General features: G+C 46.1%; 1 protein-coding gene across 2 annotated transcripts in view; it reads left to right on the top strand.

Moving 5' to 3' along the window:
• The window catches only part of LOC135903622 (pyrokinin-1 receptor-like), a 212,096-nt gene that overhangs the window by 117,822 nt on the left and 82,496 nt on the right, over nt 1–11,778 (top strand). The window lies entirely within an intron of this gene.

Raw genomic sequence — 11,778 nt, forward strand, 5'->3', positions numbered from 1 at the left:
TTACTGATTAAATGTATCATTAATTTCTGAAGTTGTATCAACGATCACTGTAGGCCCTTTACTAGCCAAAGAGCTCTCTCATTGGTCAAGTCGTTTTCAACGGAGGGAACTAGCTGAATGTTACAGGTAAACCTTAAGGACACGCCTCGTTCATACTTAGCAAATGAAGGGTGTTGAATCCATGGCAAGTTCTGCGGAATGTTGTACGGCCCTGTTAGCAGGACGAGAAATTGTGCTACGATTTCACAATACCATATGGGACGTTGATCTCACACCAGCCTGCTCTCTCGAAAGTCCACCAGAATCCCAAACCTGGACGTCTTTTACTCCGAAGAGGCCTCATGATTGAACCGTAGTGTAACTTATTTTAATACCACTACAGTCCTTTTAATGTCGCGTGCTTATTATGAGCACCACCGTGAAATGACGGCCGCTTACGCCACCAAAGAGCCGCGGACTTACTCTGATTTCGAATTCACTCTGTGGAAAGCATCGGCACAGACGGACATTGATTTCTGGTCGCTTGAATCACCGCTCGCCAAATTCCCACTCTGTTCGTCAAATGAACTGCAAATTGTATTCCGTTCAGCGGCTTCATTGAGGTTCCGGAGGAGCATTCATTTGCATGCCATTTAAGAGACGCACCATGAGGAAGGGTCCTTAGCAAAAGCGTGATGGTTGGAGGGCCAATTTTATGTGGTGTGGGCGTTCGACTCACTTCATTTCTCTGTTTACGTCATTCTCGCACAGTTTGCAATAATTTTGATGTCAGTAAGACTCCGGACGCCAATTTCCGTCCCAGCGCGTAAAGCCTTGAAGTTCGTAGCCGCAATTTTGCACAGTGTCCCGGTAGTAACGACGACCTCTGGAGATGGGCATCGTAATTTCGACGACAACGGAAAGACATTGGCAGTTCCTACATTATTATTGTCCCAAATCAGTGCAGAATGCAAGAACAAGACGAGCAATAGTGTTTTGCGTGTCATCCTTGATTGCCGGGGATTCACAGCAGAGAGGACTTACGCGCATAAAATGTCAAAGTTCCCCAGGCTGCCCTTAATTTTCAATAGGCCTGCGGTCTTGTGTGGGACGAATGAAGGGCAAGAAATACGTATTGTAAAATTCAAATGACAAATGCGGGAAAACAGAGGGAATGAAACCCTATAATTGCTCATATGATATGCGCAAGTTTTCTTAAGTGCGACGGGTTTCTGTTTACGATGTGGCATGTTCATGCAGTAGCACTTCACTGCAGATCTCAAGTGATTTAGCAAACTTTGATGGTAATATCGCAACATATTTACACGTGGACTTGTTTATCTTTTTCGGGTGAGCGCTTTTCCCCATCAAACAAATGTTATCGCTCAGTGCGGGACGCGCCCGCATGTATCGGAAGTTTCTCGAATGTTATTGATGGTTCTGTTGTCACCGAAGCTTGTGTAATCTGATTGCATGCGTGACGCGAACTCTAGAAATTTCAGGAAGACACGCGGGCAACGCCGATTACTCTGGAACCTTCGATGACTCGTGCATAAAAACCGACGCGCTTAATTGACCGGCAGATGAGGTCTTCCACGACTCGCCGCTGTCGTTGTTCCTTGAGTGTACTCTATTTTATGCGAAGCATATTACGAGAGCTCAACCAAGCTCCTCAGGCGCGGCGGTGTCGCCTTCAATACCACGTGACACCGTGACGTCACGACAGAGGAGAAACGGGGCTCCAACTCGCGCCGTCGCTCGCGGCGTCGCGGCGGTATATAAGCAGCTGCGCTTGCCTCTGCTAGACACTCACGAGGTGAGATGCCTCCTGGAGAGAGAGCTGCTCGTTGGAATGAGAAGCGAAGGTTGTGGCGTGCTACAGAGACTGATTTTATAGGTGGCTTTGGCTCAACTCTTGCAAGATGGGCTGGGTGGGAATCGAACCAGGGTCTCCGGAGTGTGAGACGGAGGCGCTACCACTGAGCCACGAGTACGATGCTTCAAAGCGGTACAAAAGCGCCTCTAGTGAATGCGGTGTTGCCTTAGAAACGAGCTGTTTCTAAGGCTCAGGCGTGCGTCGCTTGCTCAGGCGCACATTTCGTTGCCGCGCCGAACGCTGCGTTGTTCGACGCTCACCGCGTCCAATGCGGGGCGCGTAGTCGCTGCGCCGTAGCCCATTGTCTTACACCCCTTGGCGGGTCGACGGGAACGCTGTCGTGTTCCACTCTTGAAGGCGAAGCAGAGTAACGCATGAGTTGTTTCTTCGTCTAGCCGAACCAAATATAGCCAATCAACAGCAGTTCACCAGGCTAAACAGTGGTTCAACAACTAAAATAAAGGCTAGTATGCTTCGCATCCTGGGCTTAACCTTATTTGAGGGCGCAGGTTCGCCCAATAAAACGCTAGTTTCGACACTCACAGTTTCGCTACTTTCTTCACCGTCACTACCACGTGACAATATCTAGTGAGCTCTCGGCAGCCGTCACTGCGAGACTACGCATGCCGTACTTAAGCGTTTATCGAGGTCTGCGTGCTTAACAGTACTAAATTATGCTGTATACGTCACTTTTTGTCGACAGAAGGCGAAGTACGTCAATCAGAAGACTGTTATTAAGAATTAGGCGTTCCACCTCCCGTACGGAAGCCGAAACGCAGAATACTTACTGACACCTTTACTGCATGAATTTGTTACACGAACGGCCGAGATGTCGTCAAACCATTGATATTAGTCTACGTTTTACAGCTTTCGTTCATTTCTCTTTGTTGTCAATTTCTTTAAAGCACGTAAGTGAAATATGCAATGCCTGAAGCTATTCACAATAAGGAAGTGGTATAACAGAGGAAACTAAACGAAGTGTCTGGGTGGAGAAACCAAAGTGACCTATACTGACTTGAATACGGGTTGTTGCTGCTGTCGATGAGCTCAAAGTCACAGGTTGGGCTCACACAATAGCTGCATTGCAATGCGTGCGAACCGAAAGGCGCTCGTGTGCCTACAGTCTGGTGTACACTGAACAGTCTTAGCCGTCCTGATAATTGTGGGGCCCCGCACTACGACTTCTTCCAAGCTTCCTGGACAGTCAGTGCCTAAGCTAAAAAAAATTTTTTTGGTCAGCCTAACTGCAGGATATTTCAGCAAAGGGACATCGTGGTACAAGTTCCTTTAAAAATCAGGCTCCTTCTCCTGGAATTGTTTGAGCTAACACCACAACGCAGGCTTAGGCGCCCCGACATATAATCTCATCACTGGCACCTATGACGTAATTTCATTTCCTCTGTGTAATCGCATCATCACAGATATTCTCTTGCAACGCAATGTGAAATGTAAATACGCAGGTCTTTCAAGAAAGATTAGTTTGGATATTCCTCCATCGTCGGAGGAGCCATGGAGGTTTTAAATATTTCTCTTTTTTGCAAAGCACGTTCAAACCTTTCTTTTTTTTTCCTCCTGCGAAGTTTGATTAAGGAGGAAGTCGCATGGGTTATCCTTCGTATGAAATCACGTGTGCGACGAATATTTATTTCGCCGTACTGCCCCGGCCTTGGTAGTTTTCGCAGAGTTGATTAAGTTTGCACAGCGAACTTTTCGTAAATGAACAAACACTTTCACAATCCGATTTGGGATTAGTAAATGGAGTCGTCTAGATTTCAAAACACTGCTTGATTTTGCTGGCCGTCGAGTACCCGGAGCCCGGAAAACAAACTAATCGCCCTGAAGCCACAAAGTGCCAATCGAGCGAGGCTTCGCGCTTACGCAATCAACGCTGCTCACCGCAACTACCCGCAGCTGTAGGTAGCAGCGAACTTGGCAAATCAATAGACGCGCATACGCGCAGCATCATATCAACAGCCGAAGCATTGCTCAAGAGCAAAAACTATTTCCAAAGCAATAATAAAGAACTCTGGAACGCAAACGTGAAAGCACAAACGCATCATTCCATAGATCTCCAAGCAGAAGGTTGCACAAAAAAAGTACGTCAGAATACATCCAACTCCCAATTAACTGCGAGAAAAGATGTCCTTTTTTTTTTCGGGAGCATTTGTAAGATGCCTCCAGTAAACAACTTAAAAACAAGGGGTTTCTCATTTTGATGCCCGAAAACGTGACTGGAATTAATTCGCACGGCGGCTTGGGTAACGAAGCCGAATACGGCGTGCTTTCCAGATTGCAACACTAGGATGCTTTCGCTCGGGGTATAGAGATTTTCTCTGCCGAACTATCCAGCTAACATCTTGTCCGCTTCGAATGTGGAGCAGAAATTAGATTTTGCCGGGAATGAACTATTGTTGTTACCGGTAAGAAGACGTGATGCCCGCAGTGCCATCTCAATCACGACTCAGTAAGCAAGACAGGGAACTTGCGCAACGCAAGTCAGTGGTGTTGATGTGAGGCGCCGCGGGAAAGATTTGGATTCGATGTGGCCGGGGATATCCTTGGCCATTTGCTGAACAGCGCTCCATCTTGCTGACATTGATCCTACAAGGAAAAAAAAAATAAAGGTATAGTCCTAGTTGATGAACAGCGAAGAAAAAGTAGGTCCACACTTTTCGTAGATAATTTCGGATAGTGTGAAACCCCGTCACGACATTCCGGATTCGCTCAGCCGAGATATCTGAGTCTTTGTTGCACGTGTTGAAACTCATGAGCTGCAATCTTAGCGCAAGCTCTCCAGTGATAACATTCATGGTACGCATGGCGCCACTTTCAGTTTTGGCGAAAAGGCGGAGTCAAAACTTTTCGACGGATTTTTTTTTTTTCCTAAATAGCCGTCCTGTCATTTCATTATATATACATGCGCCGATTCCTGGTCCCACAACCTGCCGTCGTCGTTTTCATGCCATGTGTAGTGGTCTACTGTTTTGACAAAATAAAAACGTTCAGAAATAGTAAGTCTACAATATAACTAGCTTTCAAAAGAATTGTGTCTATAAACTTACGGCGGGTGTCCAGATGAAGAGCATGCTTCGACTAAAATTTTAGCTCATTTGATGTTGCAAAGAAGTCATGAGGAGCCAGTTTTTTACAGGCAAATTTATATTCGGCGCGTCGGCCAGCAACGAAACGCCATCACAAAAATGCAACCGTCTCAGTTAACAATGCCGAGCTTCTGCGAGAAGGAAATGAGATTGCTTATTCACGCGCTATACCACGCATTCCAGCAAGAGTGCTGGGCATTCATCTGCTGATGAGGTCAGGGTCAGTAGTAGAACTTTTAGAAGAGCGACCAAGAAATGCAGATCATTTGTTTGAAAGGGATACGCCTTAAACTCCATTACTCCAAGACCCCGATTTTCTTTTTCCCTCCGAAGTGTCGATCTGTGATAAGAGTAGCCCAAGGTTCCATTTCTTTTACGTAAGACTGAAATAATATGGTATTTCTTAGAATTGCACCTGCTAGACAAAGAAATAGTGATTAAGTCACTGCGCAGTGGAAAAAAGAGCTGCTAATGCTTATATTACACGAAATAACATCCATAATCGCGCGCTCAGCAGAAATTTAAGGTGTGCTTTGATTCAACGTGGCAACTCGATCCGTAGAAGGGCAATAGAATTTGAGGTTTCTGAACCGTACAAGGAGCATGTTCAAATAAAATAAATAAATAAATAAAGGAAGGCGCGAGATCACTTTTTCACTCAGGACGTGCACCTCATAACGCTGAGCCGGCTAGCAAGCACTGGACGCTCCTACTGCTTTCGTTTACAAAGCGGTATCGCTAGCACTTTTATGCTTCTAGGAATAAATGAGCTCTATTTAAGTTCGAGAAGTGATGGGCAGCGGAGAGCTGTAATGATGCCAACGTTCCCGGAATTCGTTACCAAGATCGGTTCCTTTCACTTCCTCCTAGATTTACACGATTCCAAAGCGCACCTGTGGTGGTTCCTTCTTTCGATAGAAGTCAATATCTAGCGAGCACACGTGCTTATGCTCTCAAACACGTCCCGCCAAAAAAGAAGGAAGTTGCCAAATCTGCGGATGCCCAGCCCGCATTACTTTAAGGTCTTCATCATCATCAGCAGCAGCAGCACTGCGTAGGTCCTGACCAAGCAAGTGCGAAGCACGCAGTGAAGCGACTGGTCTACATATTATGACACTAAAGTTGCGCTTTCTCTTTTTTTTTGCTTTTTGTTGTTAACATAGTGAGCGAGTGGACTTTACTCGAACCTTCCACTGTACTTCCTGCAAGCAAGATCATGTGCATATCGCATTTTCATGACCACCATGCATGGCTTCAGACGGTGTAGCTCATTGCTTACAAGGAACAAAAATAAGTGTTCTTGCAAGGAAGCGATATAGCGCAACGTTGCTATTGAAGACACCTTCATGTTACTGCGGCACGAAATGAATCTGCAAGCGACGTCCAGGAGAAAGACCACACCTCTGCTTTCCATGCAGCACGTGTCGAGAATCTGCACTTAGGCCGGATCACAGCAGTCACTTAGTGACACCCCTTTCACTATAGCGGAAGCGGGCGACAACACCAAGCTGCTATGGCTTTCCCTGAACATCCCTAGCATTGCGCTTTACGCTCTACTCGTAACACAGTGAACCAACGGAGCTCGTGCGAGCCTTATATTCCGGGTGTATCCAAACAATAGCATGGCTTATTCACTTTGTCATCGATACCCCGACGCTCCAAAAAAAAAGAAAGTGCAGCGAACGCATTCCTTCTTGGAAGGAGCCATTGGAATCATTCATTGTCATTTGGGACACGTGCACAGTGCCGTGACAGGACAAGGGAAAGCAATGGCTGTCGGGACACCACCGCTTCTCATTTAGCACGTGCGGAGCAGCGTGCTACGGGTGGCCTGCCTATAGCAACCACTCAAGTAGCACTTCCTGCCTGCTTTTTTTTTTTCGTGCAGTTCCGTGAGAACACAGGGGTGGAAGAAAGTGGAGCGAAGGCTGCCGCAGTAGACGTGCCTCGACTCGGTAATCGAACGCCCACGTGGAATATCTCCGACACACAACCTGAGTGCCATTCTTTACCTCTCTCTCATTCTCTTTCTCGTCGCGTCGTTCCCATTCGCTAGCGATCGACATGTCGGCATTCATCCGTGCTCGGAACATCGTGGTTCGTTTGTTGAGAGCGAATGCAATTTCAGCAGAAAGGAAACAGTGGAGCTTACGCACAGTGATTGCTTACCGAGAAAGGAACCCAGTACCTGTAACACAGAAGAAGGGAGGCCCAAAAATTTACCGATGACGAATAGCTGCGTATTCCGAACACATTTACTGCTTAATTTACTCCTGCGTTCACACAGCATGGCTAAATAATGTTTTAATAATAATAATAATAATATTTGGGGTTTTACGTGCCAAAACCACTTTCTGATTATGAGGCACGCCGTAGTGGAGGACTCCGGAAATTTTGACCACCTGGGGTTCTTTAACGTGCACCTAAATCTAAGCACACGGGTGTTTTCGCATTTCGCCCCCATCGAAATGCGGCCGCCGTGGCCGGGATTCGATCCCGCGACCTCGTGCTCAATAATGTTTTCCATACCCGGCTTTGTTTGCAGGCGTAAACATGACAAAAGCGAAATAGGTGTTCCCCTTTCGACGCGTCTTTTCGAAGGAGCTACGAGTTCTTAAACTTGTGTCTGATGTTAGTGTACGAAATGAGTTGTGGAAACACAGTCGGAAGACTGGATGCAATAGGGTTCCGAGGACAGCTATCCGAGGCTCCAAGTTGCAAAGACGCGAAGAGCTTGATGCTGACTGCGAAAAAAATTGGAAGCGAGCTGTTCTCATATCGGTTCCTCGTCTCATGCACTCTTCCTTTCTGACAATCTCTTAGAACACCAACCATGTTTTCGCAAAGGGACGGTTTTGCGTGATCACGCGAAGGGCCATGCAGCTGGATTGGCTTTTTTTTTGCGTTCTTGGGCGTTGTCGCCGATGGACACGCTGAGAGCTCCATGTTTATGTGAAAGCTTTATCTAAACATACATACTTTGGGCATGTGCAGCTTGTATTGCGCATTTACGAAATTTCCAGTGTAACCCTTAACAGCCTAAAGTTGTCTTGGGTGCACTAGCATAACACTGCCCGAATTTATCTAGCCTAGACTAAACGAACCTCTGCCAGTCTTTCTCAGGGTTACCGTGGCACGCGCCAGGCAAGGTAAACACGATCAAGTCGGAGATAAACAGTCTCCAGAAGTCTAAGTAGTAAGTAATGTTTCAGTAAACTTTATATTAAAAAGGTACACAAAGCGTAAATATAAAGATATTGCTGAAAAAAGAAACAGGTGGCCACAATCAGCCTTCATTCGTGCACTGTACGTTCACTGTTTCTCAACTGTGTCGTAAGATGTTCCTCGCAAAAGCAAGGTCGCCCAATGAAAGCAAACTCGCTGCTGTCTGTGCTGTGCTTCTAAGGAAATAAAGTTAATGCGTGTTGTCGAGACCGCGTCTGCGCGGCTCTTATTTGTAAATGGCCATGGAAATGCATATTCTGTGGAGGCACCGGAAGACGAAGAGCTCGGTAAACGCTCTCAGGAAAATTGGAAGGAACGAGATTTTTAATATCTCCCTTCGATGTGCCAGGTGGAGAGCACAGAGTAGGTCTTACAGCTTCAGCGTGTACTGTTCACCGATACCTTCCAGTTCCGGTGTCTCTTTCCGTACCATCTTTTTTAATGAAAGCCGGATTTGAAAGTAGGTACTGAATGCTTTATATGAAGGCTAAGAGAAGAGGTGCGGCGAGCAATCCTGTCGAGATTACGTGCTTTTATTCGAGAAAATGCGCCATTACAAGTCGGCGGAGGAAGCGGCACCAGTATTGGAACCTTCGCTGGATTTTTCCAGCGCGATCTACGTGTGCGCACTTGGCTGATTAGGGGGGTTTACCGTTGCATAGCAGCAAAAAAATTATGAAAACTCTGATGCACATGAGAACACCAGGCGCTCAAAATGTGACTCGAGGTCTCGGCACACAAGTGTTTTCCCGTCCCATGTCTATAGGAACGCGTCCACAGCTTGTGTATAGCTTGTGGATGAATAGAATGTTTCAACATTGCCTATGTTAGACAGAATAATCATAATTTTAAACTAGATTGCTCGAAGAAGCTGAAATTGCACCATAAGTTAAAGTACCTAGTTGACTAATTAAAAAAAGTCACCACATAATTACCTAATTGTTTTCCCAAAGTGTGCGACTAAAGACCGGTTATTTTCGTCCTGCAAAGCATTAAGGGAAGTCAGAGAAGCAAGTGGAGCAACAGTGCGTCTTACCGCAAGTTTGACGGCGCATATATAAAAACCGGTGTCATCCTCGGAATCGATTACAAGCAGATCTGCCTCTGCAAACTCACTCGCTACAAATCGTCAATGGCAATATGTGATGTGAAATCACGAACTAAAGACTTCATTGGTTGAATTAGGTTCATTAGTCGACTATGCATTTCGATTGCTCGTGGTGGTAATGTCCATCTCTTCTAGTAATCTAGCCCGTGCTATCTGTCACGGGCAATTTTTGAAGTTACTCACTCTCACTCCCCCTTCCCCTCATCAAAAAAAAAGAACCCCCATGAACGCTCCCTAAAACACCGGAAAAGCATTTAAGACAAAATGTTGCAACACATGGCTGCGCCTTCAGCGTGTCATATTCTAGGATGCTAAACATTCCGCTGTTTCATAAACTATCCTGCCGGAACCACACTATTAGAAATTCATCGCACCCAGTGCTTCGAGGTGCAAACATGAGCTTTAAAACAAATAGTGAAGACAATGGTCAAAAGCTTTCAAACGCGCACGCATAGAACGGACACAACATGGAGTTTACCTGGCCAGCTCAGACATAAAAACAAAAACAAAAAACTCGAGCGTATAGTTCCAAGAAAATTCGCATGCGAGGTTCATCGCGTGACGTAAATTGACGTCAAGAACGTTGTTATTTATGAAAGGACTTGAGTTCCGTTTTCTTTTTGTGGTTCGCCCAGCGTATTTTAACCCATCTAACATTACCGTAATCTATAACATTTGTAACGTACGGGCTCATGTTTTGAGAGTATCTGCGTCAAATCATCTGCTGTAGAATGAGATCTTGTATAGAGCCATCTTTTGTATTATTATTTGTTTTGAACACATATACACATATACACAGTTTACAGGAAAGGGAAAGCGACGAGCAGGCTGGCAACTGCCACCGGAAGGGGCGCAACGCCTGCCTGCTCTTCTGAAGGGAGGTGACAGCAGCACGGAAATGGAAGATAGGAAGGAGGGGAGGAGAGAGGAAAGGAAGAGCAACAGGACAAATCTAAAGACTAAAGTAGAACACAGTACACTACGCACGTTGTTCTGCACAGTTTCGACTCTGCAGCCGGAATTAAAGTGACGCCGCGTCGAACAGCCTCCACAATTATCAATCACATCCATGGCTAGTTCGCTATGCGGCTAATTGTGCGCTCCACGATGAGACGCCAAGCACAGCTGCACGCAATCACGGTTTCACCGGTAGTCGATTCACAATATACACTACAACGTGTTTGAACCGGCCACCTCCAATCTTCAAAGGAAGACGCGTTAGAACACCGTACAGATCACACACAGTAGGGCCGGTCACTGAAGGTCACGCTACTACAGAATGTTGAATTTTCGCGCTACAAACGGGAACCTAAGTTAGTCAAATCTAAATAGGTTAGTAGGGCGCGATGAGCTTGAACAAAACACGCATAGCCTAACTTTAAAAAAAAAGGATATTCCTAAACAAAAATCCGCCACCAACGCATTATTGGGGTCGTTGCTTTGCCAAGTCGCCTAAGCGGTACACTAGCAAACGGTAAGGCAAGCGAAAATTAATCGACAAGTCTAAACACGACAGCGCTGAAATTCAAAGTTACGTCTTTCAGAATCCCTTGTTTCCTGCATGCAACTGCACTTTGCAGTAATCAATTGCCGATTGCGAAGTTCGGGACACTGCCTCTATAAAACCATTAAGATCGAAAACTCAGCAAGTCAGTGCATATTATCTTGAAGGTTGCTCGGCGTGCGAGTTGCTCTGATGCAAAAAGTCAGAAGCTCAAGCAAAATCGTACAAATACAGCATATTTGACTTTGTCGCAAAAATGAACGAATCAACGAGATAAGAATTGGGCTTGAACATTTTCAACCTTTTCAAGAACTTCTTTCGGGCTATGCAACACCATCAAAATGTCTTGATTAGGTAAAACATGTTATCTGCCTACGAAAAACACCCCTCTAAGAAATAGTATTTCTCGACCCTCACGTTTCACGTATTACATCACCTTATTGCTTCTTTATTTCTTCTCTCCCCTTCGTAGAGCTTCGAAACGTTGTGCAAGTACTTCGGAGAAAAGGAAAAATCAAATCGTTGGCTTTCTTTCTCTCGTACTCGTTACAGTTTCTCAGCGAGCCGCTGGTCATTGCTTAGATCGACTTGACCATTGCAAACTGCGCGAAGAACAAGCGGTACATATCGAGAACACGATCCACAAAATTATTTCCTCGTAACCCACGACGTGCGCGTGGAAATTCCGACACCAAGCTGCTTTCCTGCAGTCGTTTGCACGCTCTAGTTCACCGATTGCCCAAGCAGGCGGGCACAGCGAACTGCGCAGCCTTCTCCTCCAGACGCACATCACGCGCCGCATAGTGCGGTCGTAAAGAACGAGGCGAGCAAACGCTGGAACCATACGCACCATGCAGACCATTACTCCCCAGCCACGCCGCCAACGTTTGTCTTCTCTTTCCTTCTCTTTCTTTTCCCCCTTTTTCACCGAAAGCCCTCCGTATCGACTCGAAGGAGGATTCCTTGGGCATTTCCCGTCCCTCGA

The sequence above is a fragment of the Dermacentor albipictus genome, chromosome 9, assembly GCF_038994185.2.
Source record: "Dermacentor albipictus isolate Rhodes 1998 colony chromosome 9, USDA_Dalb.pri_finalv2, whole genome shotgun sequence".
Classification (NCBI taxonomy): Eukaryota; Metazoa; Arthropoda; class Arachnida; order Ixodida; family Ixodidae; genus Dermacentor; species Dermacentor albipictus.